This window comes from Protopterus annectens, chromosome 3.part1 (assembly GCF_019279795.1).
Source record: "Protopterus annectens isolate FY-2018-M chromosome 3.part1, PAN1.0, whole genome shotgun sequence".
NCBI classification, from domain to species: Eukaryota; Metazoa; Chordata; order Ceratodontiformes; family Protopteridae; genus Protopterus; species Protopterus annectens.
Window position 1 is genome coordinate 178,445,236 of NC_056732.1, and position 11,455 is coordinate 178,456,690.

At 47.2% G+C, this 11,455-nt stretch overlaps 1 protein-coding gene across 4 annotated transcripts in view; it reads right to left on the reverse strand.

Moving 5' to 3' along the window:
* EPC1 (enhancer of polycomb homolog 1) overlaps positions 1-11,455 on the reverse strand; it is a 1,950,735-nt gene that overhangs the window by 1,259,848 nt on the left and 679,432 nt on the right. The gene's annotated exons all lie outside the window — the stretch shown is intronic.

Sequence of the window (11,455 nt, forward strand, 5' to 3'; positions counted from 1 at the left end):
TTTCCATGCTGCTTATAGCAGAAATTAATGCAATGGCCTACCCATTTAGAAATGGTTTGCTTTGAAGTAGCCTTCTCCACTGTCCCTGCAGCAAATGCCACCAGCAGTTGTTCAGATTTCCTTTGAGGTTTTGTCCTATCCAAGTAAAATCTAAGTTGTCTGTGAAAATCTAAGGAGTGCAGTATATGTTCCCCTTTGTTCTGTAGATTAGGAAAGAAGGTTGGCAAATGAATGGACTGATTAAGAGCCACACTGGATACCACGTTGGGCATGAAGAAGGGATTGGTTCTGAGCACCCTGTCCATATAAAAGATTATGAAAGGCTCCCTTGCCATAAGGGCCTGTAATTCAGATACCCTTCTTGCTGAAGTGATTGCTAAAAGGAAGGCTGTTTTCCAAGAAAGGAAGTTTAAATCTGCAGTAGCAGCTGCCTTGAAAGGAGGAAGAGTGACTTTCTCCAATACAAAGTTAAGGTCCCAGGCTGGAGCTGGGGCTCTCCTGGGTGGTCTTAAATTTTTGTTCCCTCTGAAGAACTGCTTGAGCAGTGGATGAGAGAAGAGGGGAGGTTCTGTGTTATAATGAGCTGAAATGGCTGAATCGTGAATTTTGATGGAGGGGAAAAAAAGGCCCTTGTGAAGCATCTCAGTTAAATATTGAATAATCTAAGGTAAATTGGGCGCTGCTGTGCTTATCCCTTGAGATTGGTTCCAGGCAGAGAATCTTTTCCAAATGTCAGCATAAGATTTTCTAGTACTAGGCCTCCTTGCCTCTAAAATGATATCCATCACTTGTTTACAGAGGGATGGGTAAAGGAGAGGTTAGGTAATTAGCCAGGCTGCTAGGTTCAGGGTTTGAAGCTGAGGGTGCAGAATCTGGTTCGCCTGCTGAGACAACAGGGTAGGGGTCTGAGGCAGGTGCCATGCAGCCAACAGTGACACACTGCACAAGAGGGGGTATCAGTGTTGGCGTGGTCAGTCTGGTGCAAACAATATCTTCCTTGGTTTGTCCTGCTTGATCTTTAGAAGTACTTTAGACAGGAGAGGCAGAGGAGGAAAGGCACAAACTGATAGGTTTTTCCAGCTGAAGGACAGAGCATCCACTTTCCAAGCTTGTTTGTGGGGCATCCTTGTGCAAAATTTGTCCAATTGGTAGTTCTGGGGGGAGGCAAACATGTCTATATCTGGGCTCCCCCATCTGTTTGTCAACATGCTGAAAGTTTTTGGTTCCAGTTTCCACTCGTGTGGGTCCATTAGGTATCTGCTTAGTCCGTCTGCCAGTGTATTTAGTTTTCCTGGCAGGAATTGAGCCTGTAGATGTACTTGGTAGCTCAAGGCTGTGTTCCACAGTGCCATGGCTAGTCTGCAGAGGAGGTAAGAATGGGTACCCCCTTGCTTGTTTATGTACCACATAAGAGTGGTGTTGTCAGTCTTTACCATTAATTGTCCTGGAAGAATGTGGTCCTTGAAAGCTGTCAGAGCATTCTGTACAGCTAACATTTATTTTTTATTGATATGCAGTTGCATTTGACTTGGGTTCAATTTGCCCTGAATGCACTTCCCTGCCAGGTGAGGACCCCCATGCATACTCTGATGGGACAGTTAGGATATGGGCGGCACGGGGTAGAGTGAATGGTAGTCCCTTGTTTTGGTGGCAGGCCTCTGCCCACCAAAGGAACTTTAACCGTAGACAAGGTATGATAGGAATCATTGATTCTAGATCCTGAGAATGTTGACACCATAGGTTTTTTAGATACCACTGCAGTTTCCTCATATGCAGTCTTTAATATAGAACTAGAAGAATGCAGAAGGCCATGAACCCCATACGCTGGCAGCATTTGTCTTGCAGACAGCAAGGTTTTTCTGGCCACTTGTTTGAAGTAGGTTGTCAAATGAATTTGCTTCTCTGGTGTTAGGAAAGCAATCTGGGAAGTTGTATTAAAGCTTGCTCCCAGGAATATAATTTGTTGACAGGGTACCAGGTGTGATTTCTTTTCATTTATGGTCTACCCCAGACAAGTTAGCATCCTTTGTACAAAAGCCAGATGATTCAAAAGTACGTCCTGGCTTTCTGCCTGAATGAGACAATCGTCCAGGTTTGGGTATATTTGAATATTTCTTTGCCTGCAAAATGCAATGACTGGAGCTAGGCAATTTGCGAATACTCTGGGTGCAGTAGATAAGCCAAAGGGCAGTGCAGTGAACTGATGGTGCATGTAGCCTGCTTTGAAGCATAGGTATCTTCTGCAAAATTCCCTGACTGGGATGTGCAGGTATGCTTCCTTTAAATTAAGTGTTGCCAACCAGGCATAGAAAGCAACTGGTGAAGAGTTAGCATCTTGAATTTTGGAAACACCAAAAAAGTGTTTAAATTAGACAGGTCCAAAATAGGATGCCATAAGTTTTTTTCTGGGTACCAGGAAAAGTCGAGTAGAAACCTTGTCCCTTTTCCTCTTCTGGTACAGTCTGAATAGCCTTTATGCTTAAGAGAGAGTACTTGCTTTTGGGCCTCTGCACACTGATTTGGGGGTAGAGCTGGGTCAACGGTTTGTGGTTGGTAATGTGTGGAAGTGAAATCTGTATCATTGGGAAATAAGAAGTTATGTACCTACCATAACGTTCCATGTTAGTTGTCTTCTCTCGCCTTCTTTCTTGCTTGATGGGTTCGGAGCCGATCCTCGGCTCCGGCACTGCTAAGCTCGAGAGTCACTTTTACCAGCTCGAGGCAGCCCCATATCCCATGATGCAAGGCGGTAAGTACCCAGATCTCGTTTGATGACAAAGGGCAATAGCACCAAGCATAAAAACACTTCCAAAAGGAAGAAAGAAAACTTACAGGATGGAAGAAGGACCAGGTCTGAATGGTCTTCAGCTTAATAATTTCTTATAGAAAGGTCTGTCCAGGCCTGGGGGAAGGAGGGAGGGTCGCAAGAAAGAAGGCGAGAAGACAACTAACATGGAGCGTTATGGTAGGTACATAACTTCTTAATGTTAAGTTGTCAATCTCGCCTTCATTCTTGCTTGATGGGACCAGCGTCCTAGCACCTCTATCCTGGGTGGCTCAATGGAACAGACTCTTGAGGACTGTAGAGCCAAAACTGGCTCTGCCCCTGGAGGCCAAGTCCAATTTGTAGTGGGAAACAAAAGTATGAGGAGTGGCCCAAGTGGCCGCTGCACAAATAGTGTCTAAAGGAAGTCTAGCTTGAAAGGCTGTAGAAGTAGCTAAGCTCCTAGTTGAATGTGCTTTAGGTTTTGAGCACAGCTGTTTTCCCCTGAGCAGATAAATTTCAGAGATGACCGAAGAACGCCATCTAGACAAGGTCACTTTAGAAACAGGAAGGCCTTTCTTATTATCCGCATAGGAAACAAAAAGTTGATCAGATTTCCTAAATTTTTGTTCTGTCCAAATAATATCTGAGTTGACGGTGGACATCAAGATAATGTAGTTTTTGTTCGGCTCTGTCTGAATAGTTTGGGAAAAATACACGGAGATCAATGGATTGATTCAAATTGGTCTTTGAGGCGACCTTAGGCAAAAAGGTCGGATTAGTTCTCAATGATACTCTGTCTTTGTGAAAAACCAAATAGGGGGGTCGAACCGATAAAGCATGAAGTTCAGACACCCTCCTGGCCGATGTAATAGCCACTAGGAATAAAGTTTTCCAAGAAAGAAATTTCAGGGAACAAGAAACAGCTGGCTCGAAGGGGGGAAGAATCAAGGATGACAGCACTAAATTTAGATCCCACTGAGGAGGAGGATTCCTGATTGGAGGCTTTAGCAGGAAAATTCCTTTCAAGAAGGCCCTGCAGAGCCTATGGGACATAATATTGTGATCTGCGATCCCGACATGAAAGTTCGAGATAGCAGCCAATTGAACTCTGACTGTGGAAGAAGAGGAGCCTGCATGAAAAATCTCTGCTAAGAAGTTCAGGACTGCCTGAACAGGGGCAGTGAAAGGATCAATACTCTTGGCCTTAGCCCAATAAGAGAAACGTTTCCATTTGCTTGCATAAATCCTCCTGGTAGAGGATTTTAAAGAAGCTACTATGATGTCTCTAACTGGGTTAGAGATCAAAGGAAGCCTGGCTAAGGAAGGAAGTGGAGCAACCATGCTGTGAGGTTGAGAGAAGGGATAGACCGGTGCAGCTGACCGGATTGGTGAATCAGAAGATCTGGCACTGGGTCCAGATGCCAGCTGCACCAAAAGGTGATGATGGAGGAAGGGAACCAAACTTGTCGAGGCCAGTAAGCGGCAATGAGAATCAATTTGGCTCTCAAATCGGTTGCCTTCTGGATAACTTGAGGGATCAGAGGAAATGGAGGGAAGGCATAAAGAAGTCCCTGGGGCCAATCCTGGGTCAGAGCGTCTCTGGGGGGATGGCCTGGAAGAGGGAAGAGAGAAGAAGTCTGGGCATTTGCTGTTTTGGGGAGTAGCAAAAAGATCGCAACATGGACGACCCCATTCCAGAAAAATCTCTTCCGCTATAGATTGCTTGAGAGACCACTCGTGAGGCATGAGAATAGCTCTGCTCAATCTGTCCGCTACAATGTTGGTTTTCCCAGGGATATGCGTTGCTACCAGAAACCGATGAGAGGAGATTGCCCATTGCCATAGTCTGAGCGCTTCTCGACACAAGGGTAGGACTTGGTTCCGCCCTGTTTGTTGATATACCAAACTACAGACATGTTTGTCTGTGTGGACTGCAATTGTCCCTACGGGAAGAAAGTCGTTGAGGGCTTGCAACATTAAAAGCACTGCTCTCATCTCCAGGACATTTATGTGCAGGTGGTATTGACGGCTGCCACGTCCCATGAACGATCCTGCCCTGATAATGACCCCCCCACCCGATCAGGGAGGCATCCGTGGTGACAGTGGCTACCGGGGATGGAGGTACAAAGTGTCTGCCTTGGTGAACCTGGGGAGATGTGATCCACCAAGCAAGATGATCTTTGCAAGTCTGTGTCACCAGAATCTGGTGACGCATTGGAAGTTGTTGGTACGACCACTGTGTGAACAGCATCCACTGAAGAAGGCATGTAGAAGCGAGCCAGGGGAAGAAGAGTAATGGCCGCAGCCATGAGGCCTAATACCTTTAGAACCGTTCTGGCCTGTACTTTCTTGTTGGCTAGAATGATCCTGACTTGACTTTGAATGTCTGAAACTCTTTGATCTGTAAGGGTAGCTGACATCCGAACAGTGTTTAAGTTTGCCTATGAAAGTAATAGACTGGCAGGGCGATAAGGATGACTTTTCGAAGTTTATCGAGATGCCCAAAAGAGTACAAAGCTTTATTGTGTAATCCCTGGCTTGAATAAGCTGATGCCTGGAGGTGGCTGAAAGGAGCCAGTCGTCGAGATACGGAAACACCTGGAATCCTTGACGTCTCAGGTGAGCCGTGACCACTGCCATGCATTTGGTGAACACTCTGGGGGCTGTAGTGAGACCAAAGGGCAGGGCTCTGAACTGGAAATGACTGGACCCCAGCCGAAAGCGGAGAAATCGCCTGGAGCGTCTGTGGATTTTGATGTGATAGTATGCATCCTGAAGATCTATTGAGCACATCCAGTTGTCCTTCTGTAAGAAGGGCAGAATTGACTGAAGAGTGACCATTCGGAATCTTGTCTTCCTCACAGACTTGTTGAGTCTGCTGAGATCCAATATTGGTCTCCAGTCTCCCGTCTTTTTGGGGACCAAAAAGAACCTTGAGTAGATTCCGGGCTCTGAATGATCTGTGACTGGCTGAATGGCTCTTTTTTGCAGAAGTTTTAAGACTTCTAACTCTGCAATTTCCCTTAGACCGGGTGGTACATCTGGAAGGGAATTTGAGTGATAGAAAGGACTTTCCTCGAAAGGAATTTTGTAACCCTCGGATATGATCGACTGTACCCATCTGTCTTGAGTGAGGGAATGCCAGGCTTCTGGGTACAGCGATAGTCTTCCCCCGACTGCCTCCAAGGATGGACAGCCGGGCAACATCTCAGGGATGCTGAAAGGGCTGGTCAGAGAGGCTCTCTGTTTCCCTGTTTTTGGACCCCTCTGCCTCTAGAGCGTCTGTTGTTGTTACCCCTCTGCCTCTAGGGGTAAACTGACCACGTGAATCGGCGTGACTCCTTGGGATTTTGGAACCACATTTTGCCACCTTTCTGTCCTTTGGGGTAAGGTCTAGAAGGGGTGGAAAAACGGACTTCTACGGCAGAAAGAGTCTTGCCGTCCTGCTCACACCTGGTCAAAGTTTCCTTCACTTGAGGGCCGAACAAAGCTGACCCATCAAAGGGAGAATTTGTGAAGGGCCTTAAAGGGATCTGCAAAGTCACATAGCCGCATCCAGGCTTGGCGTCTAAGGGCCACACCTGTACCTGCGGCCCTACTCGCTCCATCAGCAACATATGATATAAGCCGCATGGAGGAGTTTGCAATGGAATTAAGGGTTCCTAGCTGCGATGCAATTTTTTCCTGAGCTCCTGCAGCTGTAGGATCCTGTACAACATCACCTAGCTCCTTAAGGATATCTCTTTGGAGTCTGGTGAAGTGACACAGGTAATTCAGCGAACGCATAGCAAAGGTCGCTGAGGAAAACATCCGCTTACCGTACCTATCCATGGTCCTAGAGTCCTTATTAGGAGGATGGACGGGTACGGAAGGATCTGCAAGTTCCTTCTTGGTGGCAGCAGCCACCACCATGGCATCAGCGGGACACCCTTAGTGAGGAATTGCTTATCACACGGGCAGTAATAAATTTTGAAGGCCTCCTAGGGACTGGCTCTACAGAGTCAGGAGCAGCCCACGCCTTCGGGCAATAACTTGCATAAGGGGTCGAAGGCGGAGACACCCAGGAGGTGGAGGGCCGAGATCCAAACGCCTCTAGGTATACTGACTCATCCTCAGAGGGATTATTGGTGGGCCAGTTTCCCTCTGTTTAAGGAGTTCTAGGATGTCTGAGAAGGAGACATCCTCAGAGGGGATCTTGGGGATCCCTCTGACTCATCTAAGTCAGTATCTGAAGTGATAGACTCGGGGGAGTCTATATGTTTCCTCTTACAAGTCCTCTTTCTAGGAGGATCTCCCGAAACATCAGGAGAATCCTCGGAAGAGGGGGATATTCCCAATGGGGAAACCTGAGGCGGAGGATCTCTGGGTCCTGTAGCAAGAGAAGTGGCAGAGATGTCAACAGGCACTACAGAGGGAGGAGCTAAGGGAACAGACTGCTGGCTGATACCAGTGGCCAGCACACTCTTCATCACCTCGAATGCTCCCCTCCCAGGAAGGTCCGAGAGAACCCGTTCTGAAGAGCTAGGAACTCCAGGGACCACCGAAAGGGAAGTCTCCGAGGCAGATGTCGGAGCCGAGCTCACCAAGGCCGAGGCTCCAAGGGGAAGCGGGTTCGGACAAGGGTCCGATGCCACTCACCCCCTCGGAGGAGACCATGGAAGCCCGGCCACCGAATCCCTCTAAGGAAGGTCTCGAAGAGGAGATAAGAGTAGAGGCTGAAGGAACAGAAGGGGGTATCTGTCCCTCAGCCGTAGCAGTAACCATTCCCGAAGACTCCAACTCCAAGCTCTGGGGTAGAGTTGAAGGAGGAACTGCAACGGGGTGTGGACCAATAGCCGTCTGTTGAGACGGACTATGTAACATTTGGGCCAGTGCCTGTGACTTAAGTAATCTACTGACCACTCTCTCTAAATCATGGTCAGAAAGCCTGGATGACCTTGAAGATCGGCTCCGATGGCTCTGTTCGAGAGGAGAGGTGAAGCGGGCCGAAAGTATCGGCTCCAAGGAAGGAGACCTAGACCTCTTCCTCGAAGGAGCCATCGGAACCGATGAAACTATTGAACCTGTCGGAGCCGACAACTTATCGGAGCCGACAGGTAGCCTCGATGCATCGGCTCCAGCCGGAGCCGATACAGCCACAAAAGTAACGGTGTCGGAGCCGATCGGAGCCGACACCAATGCCTGAGCCACATGGTGGTCGGAACCGATCGGAGCCGACACCGAAGTGGTCGATGCAGAATCGGCACTGATAGCCATCGGTGCCGAAGGCTTAAGCCAGAATCGGCTCCAGCGGGCGATCTCGACTCAGAACGAGTCGGAGCCGAGGCCGCAGGCTTGGACACAGAAGCCTGGGCCTTGGAGGACTTAGCAGTCTTGGATGGAGCCGACTTAGCCGGAGAGCCCTCCGGCTTAAGAAGGCCCCTCAAAATCAACTTATTCCTTCTTTCCTGCAGGACTCTCTGGCTGAAAGAATGACAAATAGCACAGGAGTCCTGCAGGTGAAGAGGCCCCAGGCAGTACAGGCAAGAAGTGTGACCGTCTGTCAGAGACATTTTCTGACAGCACGAGTCACACTTCTTAAAGCCTGAGACCCTTTCTTTAGACATGGTGCAAACACAGACACACACACCAGTCAAAGAAATTAAATTAAATATACCAAAACGTATAACTAAAAAAACACACACACACACCCTAACAGGGGGGGGATGGGATGGGAGAAAGTCTGACTAAAAAAATAAGAAGAGACAGTAAATTTTCTGTCAGAAAATGTTTAAAACTAAAATAAAACTAACAATAAAGGGTTTTTTAGTTAAAAGGGGCTAAAATAGCGAAGTAGCAAATCACTTACCAGGAGCTGGTAAAAGGAGGACCTCATAAGCGAAGCGGCAAACGAGATCTGGGTACTTACCGCCTTGCATCATGGGATATGGGGCTGCCTCGAGCTGGTAAAAGTGACTCTCGAGCTTAGCAAGTGCCGAGTCGGAGCCGAGGATCGGCTCCGAACCCATCAAGCAAGAATGAAGGCGAGATTGACAACTTAACATCTATATTTAAAAGCCATTTGTCTTGGGTAATGAGTTCCCAGTTTTTTGCATGTAGAGCAATCTTTCCTGCCAAAGGGGCAGTCAGTTGAGAAGTGCTTGGAAGTTTTAAAGTTAAGTCATTGAGACAGTTTACCATAGGGGGAAATTTTACTAATCCCAGATTTGGAAGTGGGCCCCCCCCCCACCCCTGCTTAGTCCTGTGCGTACCCTGGGAGTTCTGCTGGACCTGGGTTTGAACTGAGAAGGCCTGGAAGAGGCAGGAAAGGACCAATTCTTAGAGGCCCAATGCCTACTAAACCCTGGAGGTTGTACTTGTAAGCAATCTAACAGTTTGCATAGATTTAGCTTTTTCCTCCATCTTTTTAAGAAATTCTGCCTTGTTGCCAAACAGGCGTCCTGATTTAAGGGAGCATCCACTAATTTAGCCTTAACATGATCTGGCAAGGATTGCCCCTTAAGCCAAGTATGCCTTCTAAGTACAGACCCAGTGACAGCAGCCCTGCAAGTTGCCTCTAGTGAATCAAAACCACATTGCAAAGTAGGTTTTCCAACCTGTTCAGGAGAATGCATTAAATCCTATAAATCCTTATTCTCTGCACAAATCAGGAATCAACATAATTTTCTGTTTAAGCAATCCAATAATATGCTGCTGACACTTTAACATATGAAACTGGCAGTTTAAAGCCCTAATGGCCATGGTTGCAGAAGTGTCTCTATCAGAGGGGGTAGGATTTTTGGCAGTAGTAGCTTTAATGCCATTGGGTCCCTGTGAAATGGTCTCAGGATCCTCAGTGGGAATTTTGAAAAGAACTTGTGAGAGTCAGGAACCCTGCAATATCTATCAGGTTTTCTGGGAGCAGGAGGTAGTCAGGGGCAAGGCTCAATTCCAAAAAGGCAAAATCAACAATGTGTAGTACAGGAGGTATAGCTAAAGGCCTGCGCTGGGGCATGAGTAAGAAATCCCCAAGCCTCTTTTTAGAATCAGAAAAATCCTGACTTTCCGAACGAAAATGCTCCCTAAGAGTATGCAAGGTTTCACCAAAAGAGAAATCCTCATGGGGAGGGGGGGGGGCCAGAAGGAATAAACTCCTCAGCATCAGAATCCTCATAGGTAGATATGGGTAAATCCTGGTCATCAGAGGAAACAAATTTCAGAATCCTGGTCAGAAGTATACACAAACTCAATCCTAGGTCTCTTAGAGAGGGAAGGTTGGCTTCCCCTGCTTAAAGTAATAAGGTCTTCAGACATTCTTACCATTTCTTTTTTAGGCATAGAGGCCAGACCATGCGGTCTGGGCATCAGTTTTCTAGGCATGGTTTGAGTTTTAGGCCTTGAAGAAGAAGATGGCGTCGGTTTGATATGCAAGTCAGTAGACCTGAATAAACCCTCAGAAGCCGGTGCCTGGACAGCGGCTCCGGACCCATCCAAGGTAGACATCCGTAAGTTCCACAGCTGAAGCATCTCAGAGCATACCGGACTCCGAATGGGTCTAAGTAGAGGCCTGCGAATCTGAAGTAGCAGGTATCAGGGGCTGCAAAAGCACATCACTAAGTACCGGCGAACTAGCAACTGGCTTAGGAGAAGCGTCATCGGCAGCTTTGGACCTAGGCAGCCTGTCTCTGTCTTTATCTGCGTTGTTTCGGAATGTCAGTAGTCAGATGTCTTACCGAAGACGTATCTTGATAATTGAACCGAGCAACAAAATATTTAGAAGCAAAAATGTACCGACGCTGCCTAATTCATTAATTAAATAACTCACAAAACTGACGGTGAGGTACGTCATGGTTAAAGCCTAAGCAAGGAATACAGTACGAATTAAAATCTTTGAGGCATTTGCTTTCCACAAGAAATGCAATTATTTACTTTTACTGACATCTGTTTAGAGCAAGAAAAAGTTTCCCCAATGGGGTACTTGGCTTTAGCTGAAGACTTTGGTTCTGAAGCTCGAAAACGAAAATTTCAGGAGTCGGCCGACAAGCATTTGCGAACTGCTTCCACTTCGAGAACCGCACGGCACGGCAATAAAGACAGATGTAATAGCGTCAGCTGCATGTTTTATACCCCTGACGAACAGACGTCACAGAAGAGAGAGCAACCAAAGCAGGACCCATGACTTTGTTAATCAGGCCGACTGAGGGCTACTGCAAGCAGATAACCCAAATGTGATGACTGCAACAGTGAAAGACGAAGAACATCTTGTGGTAGGAGATGAATTTGTTTTTTGCGATGAGAAGGAAAATCTTTCTTGGGTGTTTTTTCTTTCCAAGACAGAAGGTAAACTTTTTGGATAATGGATAGGACCCATTGGTCTGGGGTGACGGATTGCCAGAGGGGGAGACAGTGGGGAATGCAAGCAGAGAGTGGTAGGTGGGAAAGGCAGTTGAGCATTATTGGGACCTCATCTGTCCAGAAAGGGTTTTCTGGGCTGAGGAGGTGGTGTAGTACGTCTGAACGTGGTAGGTCTTCTTGCCCCTCTTCTAGATGTGGAAGAGGATGCAGCTGTCTGAGGAGAGTTATGCCTTACAAAAGTGGTTTTAGCAGGGTAGTTCCTGTAATACTTGGGAATGGGGGACATCAGCAGATGTTTGATGTCCTGCAATTCTTAAGTTTTTTCCTGCAGATTCTTGAAGAGGTCTGCAGATT